We start from the raw sequence: 18,201 nt of genomic DNA, 5'->3' as shown, positions 1-18,201 counted from the left end.
AATCCTCCCGTTTTGGCCCCTGATCCTAAGAGTCAACATTCCATTTTTAAGAGTAGATAATGAATGAATTTTTAAAAAATGGACTATTCTTATGTCCACACAGATGTGATATGTTCATTTTAATGTTATAAACTATCATAACTTGAGGTTTGTGGAGACGTACAGTGAAAAACAATAGGACTCCAAGTGAGATTATTAGGTTATTTTTATGCAGCCAAGCTATACAGGACTGTTAAGCCACTGCCTGCAGAAATGTGAGGAACCAAAAGAAGACTTAAGTCAAAACTGCAGAATGAGTCAGTTGTTAGAGACCCTGTGGGTTACTCAAGGGAGGAGTCTAGCCTTTCATCTATTCAGGCATCCTTTCCAAGAAGTACTCAGGCTTTAAAAAGGTTTACTCACATGGCAGAATGTGAACTAATTAGTTACTTCCTTTTTTACAGTTTTGACAAATCAGTATAAAACGTGAATGTAGGTGGAATTAGACTAAGAATTGCTGGTGAGAAGATAGGAAACACTAGTTAAATGTGCCCTATATGAGCTTAAAATTGAATCTCCTTCCCAAGTAATTGCACATATAAAAAACTGCTAAAATGAGCTGAAGAATATAATTTGAATTTATTATTCTTTTTAATTCACCAAATAACTTTAAGTAGTGAGAATTGAAAACAGGTTTTTTTGAGACAGGGTCTTGGTAAGTAGCTATGGCTGGTCTAGAACTTGCTATGTAGATTAAGATGGCTTTGAACTTCTAACAGTCTTTGTATATTCAAATTACAAGCATGAAGGGCTATGCCCAGATATTGTGTGTATGTGTTGAAGACTGAGCCCTCTACCTTGAGCTTAGGTAAGCTCTCAACCACTGAGCTACATTTTTAGCTTTGAAGACAAGTTTTTATGTTTACATATTCCAATATTGTATGGGTTTTGTTGTTGTTTTTTGTTTGTTTGGAGGAGACAGGGTTTCTCTGTGTAGCTCAACTCGCTCTGTAGACCAGGCTGGCCTCGAATTCGTAGAGATCCACCTGCCTCTGCCTTCTGAGTGCTGGGATTAAAGATGTATGCCACATTTCTGGGCAGCCAGTTTTGTGTTTTATTTTCTGGTGAATTGCTCAAGACTATAGAATACATAAAACTTCAGATAAGTGTCTTAGTCTCCTGCTGCACTCTCCTCTTCTTCAGTCAGTAAAATCAGAGTCTTTCTCTTCCCAAAGTTGTGGTGTTCTGTTCTCACTCTAGGCCTTTATGCAGGTTGTTGTTGGGCATGGGCCACTGATTGTTGTCACTTTCATAGCATGACACACAGCCTTTTAATGACTTTCTCACCTTTTGGATAAGTTCTTGGAAATGGGACTCTTGTTAGTCTTGGGCACCCTGTTTTCTGCTTTCACTTTTTCATGTCAGGAATTCAGTTAAACTACTAAGTGATGGCTTAGGATAAGCAATCCATCTAATGTTAGCATATGACCTGTTTGCCTCTCTTTAAGTCATGTTGGAGTAGAATAGTTCCAGGAAGCTGAATATGGAAGAGAAAGAGTTGAGCTGAGGTCCCCCTTCAAATACATCTTAGCTTGAGTTTCATCCTGGAAGCCAAGCCCTGGGGTTCCTACCTGTTTTGAAAGGCTCTTGTAGGTATGACTACTTCTTGTGGCTTCTCTTATCTTTTTTTTTTTTTTTTGGTTTTTCGAGACAGGGTTTCTCTTGTGTAGCTTTGCGCCTTTTCCTGGAACTCACTTGGTAGCCCAGGCTGGCCTCGAACTCACAGAGATCCGCCTGGCTCTGCCTCCCGAGTGCTGGGATTAAAGGCGTGCGCCACCACCGCCCGGCGGCTTCTCTTATCTTTATCTGGTCTCTCTTCTAGCCTGTTAATAAACAAATAAATAAGTGTTTTGGCTAATGAGGCCAGCCTCAGTTAGCTAGTTTTTGCTCATCATGCTAAATGGAGGAGATAAGCTCTTGAAACATTGCAAGTATGTAAGCGCAACAAATGACAAGAAGCAAGAGTTTCTGCTGTTTCTTGTTGGTTTCTCTGTATCACTGGGTTAGGCAAAAAACATAAAGTAATAAAAATATAAAAGCAAAAGGAGTCACTTACGCACTAAATTAGGCTCATGTTTACAAACTATCAATATGATTTGTTAGTTTCTCTGAAAATGGTTACTTATAGTTAATACTCTGGGAGAGAAGAGAGTAAATGTTCATCCCAGGAGATCTGACACCCCTCCTGGCTTCCTCTGGCACCAGACATGCATATGATGCATATACATACATGGAGGCAAAAGGCTTATCCACATAAAATAATAAATCTTAATTTTTTTTTTAATTAAAAAGATTTATTTTATGTATGTCTTTGTGTGAATGTAGGTTGTGTGTGTTTGCTAATGCCCCAGGAAGTCAGAAGAGGGTAGCTGATCCTCTGAAGCTGGAGTTAGAGGTGGTGGTGAATCTCCTAACATGGGTTTTGGGAAGCAAACTCCAGGTCCTCTGGAAGAGCAAAAGGCGCTCTTAACCACTGTGTTATTTCTCTGGCCCCATCTGTCGTGTGTGTGTGTGTGTGTGTGTGTGTGTGTGTGTGTGTGTGTGTGTGTGTACAAGTAGAGGTCAGGAAACAAATTTCAGGCGTTCTTCTACTGTGGGTTTTGGGGTTTGAACTCAGGGTACCAAGCTTACACTTTTATTTGCTTAGCCATTTTGTCAGCCCCATCCCATCTCTTTTTGTCATGCTTCCTCTCAAGCCTTTGCATGGTTAGTTTTTATTCCTCTTTCCTACCATATATGCATACTCTGCCATGTGTGCATGGACGCACTTTACTGTTAAGTTCCTTCAGCTATGTCTTAGCTTGAGCCTCATGCTAGAAGCCTGTTTGGGAAGGCTCTTGTAGGTAAGATTTTAAAAGTATTTGTTTCTTCCCTCACCTTTTCTGGTCTCTTATTATGATCTGTTCTAGCTATACCTCTTGCTTGCCCTAAATCCTAGTCCCACTGTGCCTCGAACCACTGGAATACTATTTGTTCTGTCTGGAGTGTTCTACAAATGTCTGTGTAACTTGATTGTTATCCTCAGAGGTTTTTGTTCAAACTTCTTAGATGTTGTCGCTGACTGATAGTTTAATACTCCCTTGATGCTGGGTGTGGTGGTTCATTCCTTTAGTCCCAGCATTCGAGGCAAATGTAGGAGAATCTATGAGTTCAAGACCAGCCTGGCCTACTTAGTGAGTTCTAGACCAGCCAGGACTACATAGTGAGACCCTGTCTCAAAAAACAACCACACTTGTCTGGCATTCCTTTTAGTCTTTGCATTTTCTCAATAGCACTTAATGTATTGTATTTGTTTGTCCTTTCTGTCTCCATTGAGATATCTGTATATGTGGGGACTTTGTCTCTTACCTTTTATCCTCAGTAACTAAAATGGTGTCTAATGACTGAAAGATATGCACTGGCTATTTGAATGAATCATCATTTAGTCCTTGTGTGATTTTGTTGTTGTTGTTTGTTTTGTTTTTTGAGACAGTGTCTCTGTGTGACAGCCCTAACTGTCCTGGAACTTGCTGTGTAGACCAAGCTGGCCTCTAACTCAGAGAGATCTGCCTGCCTCTGCCTCCCAAGTGCTGGGATTAAAAGCGTGCGCCGCCGCCGCCGCCGCCGCCGCCGCCGCCGCCGCCGCCGCCGCCACCACCACCACCCAGCCCTTGTGTGATATCTTAAAAGTGGTGTGGATGAATGGAGTTGTGTGAGCATACTTGTCTTGGTATGTAAGGAGAAAGAGAAGAGCCAAGGATTAGAATAGTGTATTAGACATAAGAGATGGGAGTAGGAAGAAAGGACAGATGCAAGAGTAGGAGTTGGTGTGTATGTGCTTTTAAGATGTGTGCCCTTAAATGCTCATGCCATGATTCGTATGTCACCATGCTATGGTGTGCATGTAGAGGTTAGAGGACAGCTAGCAGTTTTCTCTGTACTATGTGGGCTGCAGGAACCAGACTCAGGTTGTCAGGCTTGGTGGCAAGCACCTTTACCTCCTGAGCTGTCTCTTGGATCCCTGATGAGGTTTTGACAGGCTGGAAGGTTTTGACAGGCTGGAAAGGTAAAAAGGAGAAGTGGCCAGATATTATGGTAATTATAGTATGAAAATGAGTTAGTACTGGCCCCATTTTTACCTTGCTGTAAAGTGAAAGGGAAGAAGGGCCTAGTTTGTGACCTACCTTTGTTCTTTCTGAAAGAAGGCTTTGATCTCTTTGTTTGGGAAAGTACCCTAGATCCATTCCGGTGTTTCATGGTAATAAGAATCTTTAGGTCTAGAGGATTCCCTTTATCCTGGACTGTCCTCTAATGAGTCTTTTGTTGACCCAAGATTACACTGTCATGCTGCCCATCTCTTTTGAGATAAGCTTGATTTATTTCTTGAGCTTCAGTGGTATTCTTATTTATTTATTTATTTATTTATTATTGTTCATTAGATTTTATTTATGTGGTGGGTATTTTATCTGCATGTTTGTACATGTATCATGTGAGTGTCTGCAGAAATGAAAAGAGGTCATTGAATCTCTGGGACTAGAGTTATTGGCGGTTGTAAGCCACCATATTGGTGCTGGAAACTGCCCAAATCCTCTGCAAAAGCAGCAAGTCTCTTAACTGCTGAGCCATCTCTACGGTCCCCTGCAGTAGTTTTTGATGGCTCAGATCTTGTCTCTGGAAAGCCTGCTTTCACTGGTGATGCATATCTGGAACCGAAGCCCAGATATACCAGATGTACTGTGTTGTGCCAAATTTGTCATGATATTGTGTCAGACCTCCACCATATTGCCCAGGTTTCATATCATCCTCTTTAAATAGTGAGTTTTTCAAGGGAAGGATCCTGTCTGGTGCCTTGGTATCTTCAGCACCTGGATGTAGAAGAGACTCAGTTAACAAATGGAGGCAGGTTTTGGGTATTATCTGATATTTTCCTAAGGATTTTTATTTCAAAGAATTGTGTGGGTTTAGAATTTTTTTTTTTTTTCAATTAGAAGTTGGTTTGGCTGGGTGTGGTGGCACATGCCTTTAGTCCCAGCATTCTCGAGGCAGGCAGATGTATCGTTGAGTTCGAGTTCAGCCTGATCTATAAAAATCCAGTTCTGCGACAGACAGGGCTGTTGCATCTAAACCTTGTCTCAAAAAAGGAAAAAAAAAAAAAAAGGAAATAGGAGGTTTGTATTGCTTCCTTTTAAAGATTAGAAGTTAGTGTCGTCTATGTGGAGCTTTGTTCTATGCAGCTTAAAAAGGTGTGTGTGTGTGTGTGTGTGTGTGTGTGTGTGTGTGTGTGTAGTGGAGGGGGCGGCTTTTGGTTTGCATGTAGGGATCAATGTACAACTTTCAGGAGTCAGTATTCCTACTACATAGCTTTTTGAGTTGCAAGTCTTTTTTTTTTTCTTTTTGAAACGGTTTCTCTGTGTAGTTCTGGCTGTCCTGGAACTCAGGGATCTGCCTGTCCCTGTCTCAGTGCTGCTCCCACGGTGCTTGCTTATTTATTTATTTATTTAATTTACTTCAGTATTTTATGTCTGTGAGTGTTTTGTTTGCATGTATATAGATACACCAGGTGTGTGCCTGGTGCCCAAGACTGTCAGAGAGGGTATTGGATACCCTGGGATGGAATTTAACAGTTGTGAGCTACCATGTGGGTGCTGGAATAGAACCTGGGTCCTTTGTAAGACCTCTTGACCACTGAGCCAACTCTCCAGCCCCTGCAAAATCTTCTTTACTTCATCTTAACTAAATACCACAGCAGGAATCCCAAAGATGTTAGTTAAATAACTTGCTCAAAGTCACTATGCTTTATGTGATAATTTGCAGGGCCTGGGAAATTATTGTTCTGCTGCTCTAGAATTTTTTTCTTTGTTTTTTGTTTTTTTGAGACAGGGTTTCTTTGTGTAGCCCTAGCTGTCCTGCAACTCACTCTGTAGACTAGGCTAGCCTCGAACTCACAGAGATCTGCCTGCCTCTAACTTCCAAGTACTGGGATTAAAGGCATGCACCACTACCGCCTGGCTCTCAGGAAAAAGTTTTAACCTAACTATCTGTAAGTGGGTGGAAGGGGCAAAGGCCATTACAGTTTTCTATTTAATGCCTCACATTTCCTTCCTTTCTCTGTCTCTCTCTCTGTCTCTCTCTCTCTCTCTCTCTCTCTCTCTCTCTCTCTCTCTGTCTCTCTCTCTCTCTCTCTCTCTATCTATCTATACACACACATATATAATTGATTTACTCATTTTTAGTTTTTGAGTCTTGCTATATAGCTCTGGCTGGTTTGGAACTTGGTATGTATAACAGGCTAACTTTCAACTGTGGTGATTGATCTTCCTGTCTCAGATTTCCAGGTGCTAGAACTGCAAGCATGTGCACCATACCTGACTCCTGCCATTCCTTTCTTCTTATTTCTATTTTATTTATTATTATTATTACTATTACTATTATTGTGTGTGTGATGCTTGTGTATGAGAGTGGATATTCATGTGCCACGGGGTGCGTGTAGAGATTAATTTTCCCCTATTTTGAGGTAAGGTCTCTTTTGCTGTTTCTGTTGCTCTGCATACCTCAGTCTAGCTAGCCCTGGAGCTTCCAGGTGATTGTCCCGTCTGCCTTCTCTCATGCGTGTCAGAGTGCTAGGATTATAGATGTGTGCCACTGTATCTAATTTTAAAAAAACAAAACAGGATGTTTTGTTCTCACTGTGTAACCCTTGCTGGCCTGGAGCTCATTATGTAGACCAGGTTAGCTCAAACTCAAAGAGATCTGCCTGCCTGGGATTAAAGGTATGCACCACCAAACCTGCCCCCCTGTACACAGCTCTTTGTGTTTCCAAAGATGAACTCTTTGTTAGGTTTGCTTGGCATGTGCTTTTACCTGCTGGGCGCTTTTTCCCTTATTTGCTTGCCTGCCTGTTTGATTGATAGATTCATTCATTCCCTCCCTCCCTTAGACAGGTTCTCATATAGTCAAGGCTGGCTTTGAACTCATTCTGTAGCTGAGGATAACTTTGAATTTCACATCCTTGGGCCAGAGAGATGGCTCATTGGGTAAAAATACTTGTGCACAAGTATGATGGCCTTAGTTGATCCTCTTACCTACAATGGAATTAGTGAACTGACTTCCAAAAGTTGTCCTCTGCCACAATTGATGTGATATGTTTGCTGTGCCAATTATAAACACACATCATATATAAACACAATAATAATAATAATAATAGTAATTACTATTTTTTGAACTTCTAATCCTCTTGCCTTCAGCTTTCAAATGCTAGGATTAGAGGCATATACCACCATACCCACTTTACGTGGTCCTAGAGATTGAGCCCCAGGCTTCCAGCATGCTATGCTGAATGCTGTATAAGCCCTCTACTACCAGTTGAGCTATCTCCCTGGCCTTCTGTCTAATATTTTTTTCTTTTTCTAAAGATTTATTTATTTATTATGTATACAGTGTTCTCCCTGCAGGTATGCCTGCATGTCAGGAGAAGGCATCAAATCTCATTACAGATGGTTGTGAGCCACCATGTGGTTGCTGGGAATTGAACTCAGGACCTCTGGAAGAGCAGCCAGTGCTCTTAACTGCTGAGCCATCTCTCCAGCCCTAATATTTTTTTCTTTATTGAAGAAATAACTGAGATTGGCCCTATGACAGTAAGAAGCCAGAACCCTTGTCCTTCATCCCATGAAGTTTAGTGACCCGTGAGAGAACAAAGCAGGAGGAAAAAAAGACAAAAATTTTGTTTTTGAAAATATGTGGGATAGTCTTGGAGGAAAAAAAAAACACAACAGCAAATTTGATGAAATATCCACATTTAACAGCTGATAAAACTACTGAAGAGAGGAACATTTTAAACTATGCCACAGACTGCCATTGACAGAAGTAAGGACACAGGAAAACTCAAGACTAGCAACCTGTTTCCTTCCACAATTAAAGACAGGAGAGGACTGTAGATGAATTACACTGACGATGTGTAGGGCTTATTTGCATCTGTATCTGGTCAAATAAAGAAATGGCTAATACCATTTATCACATTTGAGGAATTTAGACATTAGAGTACTGAGTGCTGAGGATATAGCTCAGTAATAGAGCTAAAGTCCCTGGGTTCATTCTCTTCTTACTACTCCAAATAAAAAGAATTTGGAACAATGTCTAGATTTGTTACTAAGAAAAAAATGTTAAAAACATCTTTGATAGTGGTGTTGTAAGCAACACAAGAATCTCTACATCTTAAACGTGTATACAAACATTTACTAACAATGATTTGCAATCTGGGATTTATTTTACACTCTTAACAGGAGGCAGGGTGGGTATGTGGTTAGATCAGAACTGGCTTATGTGGATGATAATATGAGCAGATTCTTCCTGCTCTGCCATTTTATGTGTATTCAGAGTTCCCAGAACAAAAAAGCAACTCTTGAAGGAGAGATCTGGGTATGTCTACTAGGGAGGTTATACTGATGGTATCAAGAAAACTTCCTCATGGGTTGATTTGGAGCAGAGCTAAAAGTGGTCTGGGGTGTCAACTTGGTAGAGGGTAAGTACGCATATTCAGAAGGGAGGAAAAAGCCTGTATGACTAGAGTAGTAGGTGAGGCTGGAAAGGTTCTGGGCAGATGTGTGGGATGTTGGGGGAGGATCTTTTAGCTGTTGATATTTTTATCCTGAGACAGTGTTAGGTTCTAGTACTGTTGTATGGGAGTTAGGTGACATGTGCAACATAAAGTTATGTGCTTTGGAAAGCCTGTTGTTTTGTTTTGAGACAGGGTTTCTCTGTGTAGCCCTGGCTCTCCTGGAACTCACTCTGTAGACCAGGCTGGCTCCAAACCTACAGAGATCGCATGCCTCTGCTTCCTGAGTGATTAAAGGGATTAAAGGTGTGAACCACCACTACTGCCAGGTTGGAAAGCCTATTCTTTTTTTTTTTTCTTTTTCTTTAAATTTTTATTGTCTTTTAAAAAATTATATTTAATTAATTAATTTATTTAGGTTTTTCAAGACAGGGTTTCTCTGTGTAGCCTTGGCTGTCCCAGAACTCATTTTGTAGACCACTCTGGCCTCGAACTCAGAGAGTTCCACCTGCCTCTGCCTCCCAAATGCTGGGATTAAGGACATGCACCACCATGCCTGGCTTGGAAAGTCTATTTAGAGGGCTCTGGATGGAGGTGGTGGGAGGAATGTTTTGTCTGGTTTTTGTTTTTTTAAGACAGGGTCTCTCACTATGTAGCCCTGGCTGTCCTGGAACTCACTATGTAGACCAGGCTGGCCTTGAACTCACAGACATCCTCCTGTTTCTGCCTCCTGAGTGCTGGGATTAAAGGCACATGTCACCATGCTGGATGCCACCATAAAAAGAGTATTTATAAATAACCAGCCTACAGTAACCGGTTCAGATTAGACACTTTCTATTCATTTTTCTCTGCTTTGTGTGTCTGATATGTTTGAACAGCTCATGCCTTTGACATTTCATGTGACTGTGTGATTTGCTTTGGTTAGTGAAAAGTAGCATATTAGGGGCTGGAGAGATAGATTAGTGGCTAAGAGTATTGGTTGCTGTTCCAGAGGACCCAGTTTCAATCCCTAGCACTCAAAAGCTTACAGCTGTCTGTAACTACATTCCCTGAAGAACTGATGTACCTCTTTTGGCCTCTATGGGCACTCTGGGTGTGGTGCACAAACATGCAGGCAAAACACCCATACACATAAAAATAAATAAAAAAAAAAGAGAAGTAGTATATTATATATGTTTGTATTTATATTTTTATTTATTTGAATGCATGTGGTTCCCTGTGTGGAAGCCAGAGGGTAACTTGTAGGAGTGAGTTCTCTTCCTTTTACCATGAGAGTTCTTAGGATTGAACTCAGGTTATCAGGTTTGGTTGGACACGTTTTTTTTTTTTTTTTTTTTGGTTTTTCGAGACAGGGTTTCTCTGTGTAGCTTTGCGCCTCTCCTGGAACTCACTTGGTAGCCCAGGCTGGCCTCGAACTCACAGAGATCCGCCTGGCTCTGCCTCCCGAGTGCTGGGATTAAAGGTGTGTGCCACCACCGCCCGGCGGGTTGGACACATTTTTACCTTACCAGCCCAGCATATCACTTCTAAGTGAAAAGGTCCCCCACACAGGGTTTCTCTGTATAACAGCCCCAGAAATCCACCTGCTTCTGCCTCTCCAGTGCTGTGATAAAAGGCGTGCGCTACCACCTTCCAGCCATGAAAGGGTTTTTTCTTTTTAAATGTTTTTTTGATCACATCAGGCAAATATACAGTCTCGAGTGTGTATGTGTGTGCGTGCATGTGCGTGTGTGTATACATGTGTGGATAATAGGTTGACATCAGCTGTCTTTCTTGATCTCTTTTTATATTAATTGAAAATATTTTTTATTCATTATTCTCTGTGTGTGAGTGCTTGCTTACATGTTTGTGCATCACACCCATGCAGTGTCCATGGAGGTCAGAAGAAGGCATTGAATCCCTCACCACTGGAATTATAAGCCACCATGTGGGTGCTGGGAACCGATCCTGGCTCTTCTGCAGGAGCAAGGTGTTCTTAACTATGAAACATCTCTCTAGACTACTGCCTCTTTTTTGAGAGAGGGTCTCTTTGTAGTCCGGGTTGTCCTGGAACTCGCTGTGTAGACTAGGCTGCCCTCCAACTCACAGAGATCTGCCTGCCTATGCTTCCCAAGGCCTATTCCACTATACCTGGCCTCTACCTAATTTTTTGAGCATTTCTTAACTGTTTTGGCTAAACTGGTTGGTCAGTGAACCCCAAGGGTCCTCCTGTCTCCCCTCCCCAGTGTTAGGATTACTGGCACACACCATCACACCTATCTTTTGTTGTTGTTGTTGTTATTATTTTATTTATTTATTTATTGCTTTTTTTTTTTTTTTTTGTCTATTTTTTTTCTGGAGCTGAGGACCGAACCCAGGGCCTTGCGCTTGCTAGGCAAGCGCTCTACCACTGAGCTAAATAACTACCTTATTTGAGACAGTCTCTCTTGTAGTTTGCCTTTGTATACACCAGGCTAGGTGGCTCACAAGCTTTTGGGAATTCTTTTGGGAATTCTGGCTTCCATCTCAATGTAAAAATGCCAAGATTACAAATGTGTGGTATTGCATTTAGATTTCCCTGAATTCTGGGGATCTGAACTCATGTTTGTTCTTTCGCTCGCTCCTTCCCTCCTTCCCTCCCTTCAGGATTTCTCTGTGCAACTCTGGCTGTCCTGGAACTCACTCTAGACCAGACTGGCCTCAAAACTCAGAGGGTGTACCTGCCTCTGCCTCTTGAGTGCTGAGATTAAAGGTGTGTGCCATCACCACCCAGCCGAACTCAGGTTCTTGTACTTGCACTATACAAGCATTTTATTCATTGAGCTATCACCCCAGTCTGGCACTGTCACATTGTGCTCAGTCAAAGGAACCTCTGGGACATTTCTGGAGGTAGAAATGTAGAACAAGGACAGTCTTACTCAAATACACTTCATACCTCTCCCTCTCTGGTCGTGTCTTCCCCCCCACCCCCCACAGAGTTTCTCTTGTATCTCTGGCTGTCCTGGAACTGTAGACCAGGCCTCCCAGGTGCTGGGATTCAAGTTGTGCATCACCACTGCCTGGCTTTAAATTATCTTAACATAAAATTTTGAACTAAGTCACTTCCCTTCCTAACTTCCTCTCAGCTCTTGAAAACCATGCTATTTTCTGTCTCTATGCATTTACCTATTTTGGACATTTCCTATAGATGAAATTATACAATATAATGACTTTTTTATTCTTTGACAATTTTAAATATTCATAATAAATTTTGGTCATTTTTTTTATCCCTCGTACTTTCTCAACCCCTTCTCTTTCCTGCTGAAACCTTTCTTCCCAAGTTCTTTTGTAATTTCATTTTGTGTGTATGTGTGTGTGACACACTGTAAGTATGGCTACTAACATGAACTTGGGTAGGAAGTTATTTACTGGAGCACAGGCAATTTACCTGTAGCTGCACCATTGAAGATTTCCCAACAACCATTAACTTCCAGTAGTCTCTTAGGAGAGGTGGAGCCTCATGAGCTTCTCTAGCATTCATGATGAAATGTTGAATGGCCCAGCCTTGTTTAGGCCTTGACCAAAGCTGTCCTGGATTCATGAATGCAATAGTGAGTCCATTATGCAGTCCGTAGTGAGTCTTTCTTTTCTTTTCTTTTTCTTTTTTCTTTTTTGGTTTTTCAAGACAGGGTTTCTCCATGTAGTTTTGGTGCCTGTCCTGGATCTCGCTCTATAGACCAGGATGACTTCGAACTCACAGAGATCCGTCTGGCTCTGCCTCCTGAGTGCTGGAATTAAAGGCGTGTGCCACTGCTGCCAGGCTTGTAGTGAGTCTTTCAGTATGAGGTCTTCTGTGTCCAGCTTATGTATGTATGTATGTATGTATGTGTATGTATATGTGTAAATCTTCAAATATAAAAATTGTTTAGAATTGTTTTAGAATTACCCACTCTTCTCAACTTTGTTGACTGATCTTTCCTTCTGGGTTTATAATCTTGGTGAAGTTCCTAGCATTTCTTTGTGAAAAGGCTATATGTGTAAGCCTCCCTTCATCTGCACATTTGATGTCTTCAGCTTCATGTTTCCGTGATAATTTAGCTGGGCATAAAGCTCTAGTAAAGAGATTACTTTTCTTTACAAGTTGGTCAGAGGACAATTTTTTTGGAATCTCCCTTCCACCTTTTTGTGGGTTCCAAGGATTGAATTCAGGTAGGCAGGCTTGTTTTGTTGTTGATTGTTAATCACTTTTATCTGCTGAGTCTCACAGTCTCCAGCAATTCTTATTTCTTCTTTTAAAGTCTTAGGGATTTTAAAGAAATCTTAGGTCTTAGAGTTCTGTGGAACATAGGATCTAGGACATGCTAGGTAAGAGCTCTCTCCCACTGAGTCATCATAACTTAGTAATTCCGTCCTAACTTACTCTTTTGGATTCTTAGTGATAAAGATTTTATCTTTCAAGTGCTCAAGTTTCAACACCGATCTGGTGGCCTGTTTTATTTATCTTTCTCTAAGCATAGGAAGCTCTTAATATGAATGCCAGGTTTCCTTTGAAAATTGCCTTTCTCTTTTTCTTCCCTGGTTTCCTAGACCTCTCTTTAGGATGTAAGCTCCATGAAAGCAGTCTTTGTCTACTTCTAATGGGGTGTATGTGTGGGGTAACATATATATGATAAAAATTTACCATATTGACCATTTAAATGTGTATATGTGGACCTGGGGGTGCAGCTCAGTGGTAGAACATTATTTACCTAGTATGTATGAGGTCCTGGCTTCAATCCCCAGCAATGTAAAAAAAAAAAAAAAAAGAGAAAGAAAAAGTTTAAAAACAAACAAACAAAAAAAAAAAAAACACCCAAATTTTCAAAAAGCCAGGTCGGGGTTGGGGATTTAGCTCAGTGGTAGAGCGCTTCCTAGAAAGCGCAAGGCCCTGGGTTCTGATCCTCAGCTACACACACACACACACACACACACACACACACACACACAAAAAAAAAAAAAAAAAGCCAGGTGGGATCTGGGTCAGAGTCAGCTTGGCCTGCATAGTTAGTTTCAGGCCAGGGTTATATAGGAAGAGTCCATCTCAAAAAAAAAAAAAAAAAAGTTATTTTTGTGGAAATAAGCATAATTACATTGTTTTGCTTTTTACCTTTTTTTTTCTTTTTGTTTTTTTTGAGACAGGGTTTCTCTGTAACTTTGGAGCCTGTCCTGGAAGTCACTCTGTAGACTATGCTGTCCTTGAACTCACAGAGATCCACCAGCCTCTGCTTCATGAGATTAAAGGAATGTGCCACCATCGCCCGGCACGTTGTTTTAATTTTAATTAATTATTTCAGTCAGAATCTCACTTTTTATCCCTGGCTGGAACTTTCTGTGTAGACCAGGAACACATCGAAGTTACATAAATCTCTCTGCTTCTACTTCCCAAGTGCCAGGTTCAGGATTAAAGGCCCATCACCACTATGCCTGGCTCTAACCTAGAACTTTAAAAAAAAAAATTGTTCCTCTTTCTGTATCCAAAGATGTGTCTATAGGCCTATGTCAAGATAAGAGGACAACTTTGTGAAATCAGTTCTCATTCCAACTTTACTTGAATTTTGGGGATTTGAATTTATCTTCCCAGTCCTGAAAGTGACTTTACTAGCTGAGCTATTTCTCCAGTGGTAAATATCTGCTCTCCCCACAAGCATTTCTAACATGCCTGCTAGTAACAATTTTTTAATTTATATTTCTCTCAATGCGTTTGGTCATTATTCTTGGGGGATATCTTTTTCTATATGTTAAATTGACAATTTTTCTTACAATAATATACTGCCTTCTGACCTTTCTTTTTTAATTAAAATAATTTTTATGGGGGCCTGGAAAGATGGTTCAATGGCTAAGAGCACTGGCTGCTCTTCCAAAGTACCCAGGTTCAATTCCCAGCATCCATATGGCAGCTCACAACTGTTTGTAACTTCAGTTCCAGGGAATCTGACATCCTCACACAGACATACATGCAGGCAGAACACCAACACACATAAAAAATAAAATAAAAAAAGAAAAAGATATGTGTGGGTATTTTGTCTGCATGTCTGTCTGTGTAACACGTGCATTCCTGGTTACCAAGAAGCAAGTAGAGGATGTCAGATCAGATCTTCTGTGACTGTAGTAACAGAAGGTTGTGAGCCTCCTTATGGGTGCTAGGAATTGAACCTTGGGTACTGCTCCTCTAGAGGAGCAGTCAGTGTGCTTAACCTCTGAGCCATCTCTCCAGCTCCTGGCCTTGGTTTCTGATAAGTTATCATCTATATTACTATTTGTAGTCGGACTTTTCTTTGGATCGCCAGCTCACAAATAAGGACGTGGAGACATACTATTAATTGTGAAAGTTTAGCCTTTGCTTAGGCTTTTCCTCAACTAACTCTTATAACTCAAATTAACCTGTTTCTGTTAATCTATGTTCTGTCCCGTAGCTCAGTTACCTCTCCTTGTACCGCAGTTACCTCTCCTTGTACCGTACGTCCAACGTTTTCAGTGTCTCCTTGGTGTCTCTGGCATCCCAAGTTCTTCTCTCTGCTCGGAAGTCCATTTTTTTCTCCCTGCCTAGCTATTGGCCTTTTAGCTCTTTATTAAACCAATTAGAAGGTGCCTTGGCAAAGACACATCTTCACAGTGTACAAAAAGATTATCCCACAACTGTTTTGTATTTAAATGGATATTTAAAGTTTTTGTTGCTGTAGATTGAATTTAGATAGAGCTGTATACATGCTAGATAAACACTCCACAAGTGAGCTCTATCACCCAGCCCTTGATTTATCTATTTACTCATTGTTGTTTTCTAGAGATTTATTTTATCTTTAACTGTGTATGTCTGTGTGTGGGTATATGTATGTGAATGCAGGTTCCCCTGGAAGCAAGAGACATCAGATCTTCCCAAATCAGATTTCCCTGGAGCTGGAGCTGGAGTTACAGATTTTTTTTGTGAGCTGCTAGGAATATAGGTGTTAGGAACTGAGCTTGGGTCCTGTGGAAGAGCAGTATGCACACTTTTTTTTTTTTTTTTTCGAGACAGGGTTTCTCTGTGTAGCTTTGGCGCCTTTCCTGGAACTCACTCTGTAGCCTAGGCTGGCCTCGAACTCACAGAGATACGCCTGGCTCTGCCTCCCGAGTGCTGGGATTAAAGGCGTGCACCACCACTGCCCGACTACTTTTTAAAATTTTGAATAAGATTTATTTGTTGTATTTTATGTGTATGTGTGTTTTGCCTGCATGTATGTTTGTGGACCACATGTGTGCCTGGTGTCCACAGTGGTCAGAAGAGAGGGTGTTGGTTCCCCAGGAACTGGAGTTACAGGCAGTTGTGAATCCGTGTGTGGGGGCTGGGAATTGAACACGAGTCCTCAGGAAGAGTAGCAAACACTCTTAACAGTTGAGCCACCTCCAGCTCCCAGTAAATAGCCATACCTACTGAAACTCTCCAGCCTAAAGCTCTTATTTTTTGAAATATACTCTCTGTGTAGCTCAGGATGGACTTGAACTTCTTACAGTGTAGCCCAGACTCAATTGAGTCTGTTTGACAAGTGTCATCTATTTATTTTTAGATTTGTTTCTCTGTTTTTTCAGCAGTTTGAATTATGTGCTTTGGTATGCATTCCTTGTATTTTCATCATGCTTGGGATTTGCTAAGCTGACTCTGTTAATTAGTGTACTAAATTGCCCCCCCCCCCCAATATTTTTTCTGCCTTATCCTCTCTTTACTTGCAAGGTGGGAATACAGACTTTATTTTGTTCCACAGCATGGTGAAATTGTATTCTCCCCTCTCCTAATTTTTCTCCTGTTTTTTTGTTTGTTTTTGTTTTTGTTTTTGTTTTGAGACAAGGTTTCTCTGTGTAGTCCTGACTGTCCTGGAACTCATTCTGTAAACCAGGTTGGCCTTGAACTCACAGAGATTCATCTGCCTCTGCCTCTCAAGTGCTGGGATTAAAGGCATTCGCCACCACCATTTGGCATTTTTTTTTCCTGTTTTTAAGGCTTGAATATTTCTAATCTGTTTTTAGTTTTTTTGACTATTCTGTTTTCTCCAATGTGCTTTAATTTTTTATTTTATTTTATTTTATTTTTTGAGACAGGGTCTCTCTTTATAATTTAGGCTGACCTTTGAAACTCTAGACCATAGGTCTGGAGAGATCACTCAGTGGTTAAAGGTGAGCACTGCTCTTCCTGGGGACATGAGTTGAGTTCCAGCACCCATGTCAGGCAGCTATAAGCTACCTGAAAACTCCAGCTCCAGGGGATCTGACACCTTCTGGCCTCTGCAAGCGCGTGGCATACATACACATAGACATACACATGAATAAAAATAAATAAGAAAATATTATTTTAAAAAAAGGAATCTATAGATCAGTCAGGCCTTGAACACAGAAAGATCCTCCTGCCTCTGCCTCCTGAGTGCTGGGATTAAAGTCATATACCACTATAACTAGCTTCCAGTGTGCCATTAAAATAGTCTATTAAGGGGTTGGAGAGATTGCTTAGTGGTTAAGAAAACTTGCTCCTTTTGTAGTGGACCTAGGTTCCAATTCCAGCACCCATATGGTGGCTCACAATCATCCTTAATTCCAATTCCATGGGATCCAATACCCTCTTCTGACCCCCATGGGCACTGGGAATTAAGTGTTCCTGTGGTACACAGACATATGCAGGTAAATCACTGGTGCACATAAAAAAATACATCTTTAAAAGAAAACCATCCAGCCAGGCGGTGGTGGCACACACCTTTAATCCCAGCACTCGGGAGGCAGAGGCAGGTGGATCTATGTTTGTTCGAGGCCAGCCTGGGCTACAGAGTGAGTTCCAGGATAGGCTCCATAGCTACACTGAGACACCCTGTCTCGAGGGAAAGAAAAAAAAACAAAAAAACAAAAAAACAAGAAAACCATCCATTGACATTTTGATTTTTTTTTGATACAGTTTTTATTAGCTACAGATTTTCCACTTAGATCTCCCTTTTACCTTTTTTAATAGTTAAGATTAAACCTAGGGTTTGGTGCATACCAGACAGTCACCTTACTACTGAGCACATCCCTAGCTCTCCATACTTTTTATTTTGAGACAGTATCACTAAGTTAGCTATGTGGTTTTTGAGTTTATTCTGTAGCTCAGACAGGTCCTGAACAAGTGTTCTTCCTACCTCAACTTCCAGTGTAGTTCAGAATATAATCCTACTCTGGTATGGCAACATATGGTCTTTTTAATACTATCTACTTCACTGTTGTAATTTTTAATTCATTTTAATGTTTTAAATGTGTATGGATATTTTGCTTGTGTGTTTGTATACTACAAGTGTGCCTAGTTCTTTCGAAAGCCAGAAGGGGTGTCAGATCCTAGAGTGAAGGGTGGTTGTGAGCCACCGTGTAGTGTTGGGAACTGAAACTGGGTTCTCTGCAAGAGTAGTTAGGGGCTCTTAACTTCTGAGCCAGCTCTCTATCCTGCAAGTTAAATTCTTAAGTGGGCACCCTGCCGTATTAGTTATTGGTGGTAGTGGTATACTTGGACTTTGCTCCTGACTATTTTCCCTTTTATAAATGATTTGTCTTTTCAGTTGTATTATTTTGTGATATGAAAATTGCCTTCTGCAGTCTAGATTATTATATAAAACATCATAAAGTGCCTCAAAAGACAAAACAGAATA

At 40.9% G+C, this 18,201-nt stretch overlaps 1 protein-coding gene across 3 annotated transcripts in view; it reads left to right on the top strand.

Annotated features, from left to right (window-relative positions):
- The window catches only part of Nsd2 (nuclear receptor binding SET domain protein 2), an 85,533-nt gene that overhangs the window by 1,577 nt on the left and 65,755 nt on the right, over nucleotides 1-18,201 (top strand). The gene's annotated exons all lie outside the window — the stretch shown is intronic.

The sequence above is a fragment of the Peromyscus californicus genome, unplaced genomic scaffold, assembly GCF_007827085.1.
Source record: "Peromyscus californicus insignis strain IS unplaced genomic scaffold, ASM782708v3 Scaffold_13__1_contigs__length_99412109, whole genome shotgun sequence".
Lineage (NCBI taxonomy): Eukaryota > Metazoa > Chordata > Mammalia > Rodentia > Cricetidae > Peromyscus > Peromyscus californicus.
The sequence above is the reverse complement of the archived record's forward strand: the minus strand, read 5'-3'. Positions and strand labels throughout refer to the sequence as shown.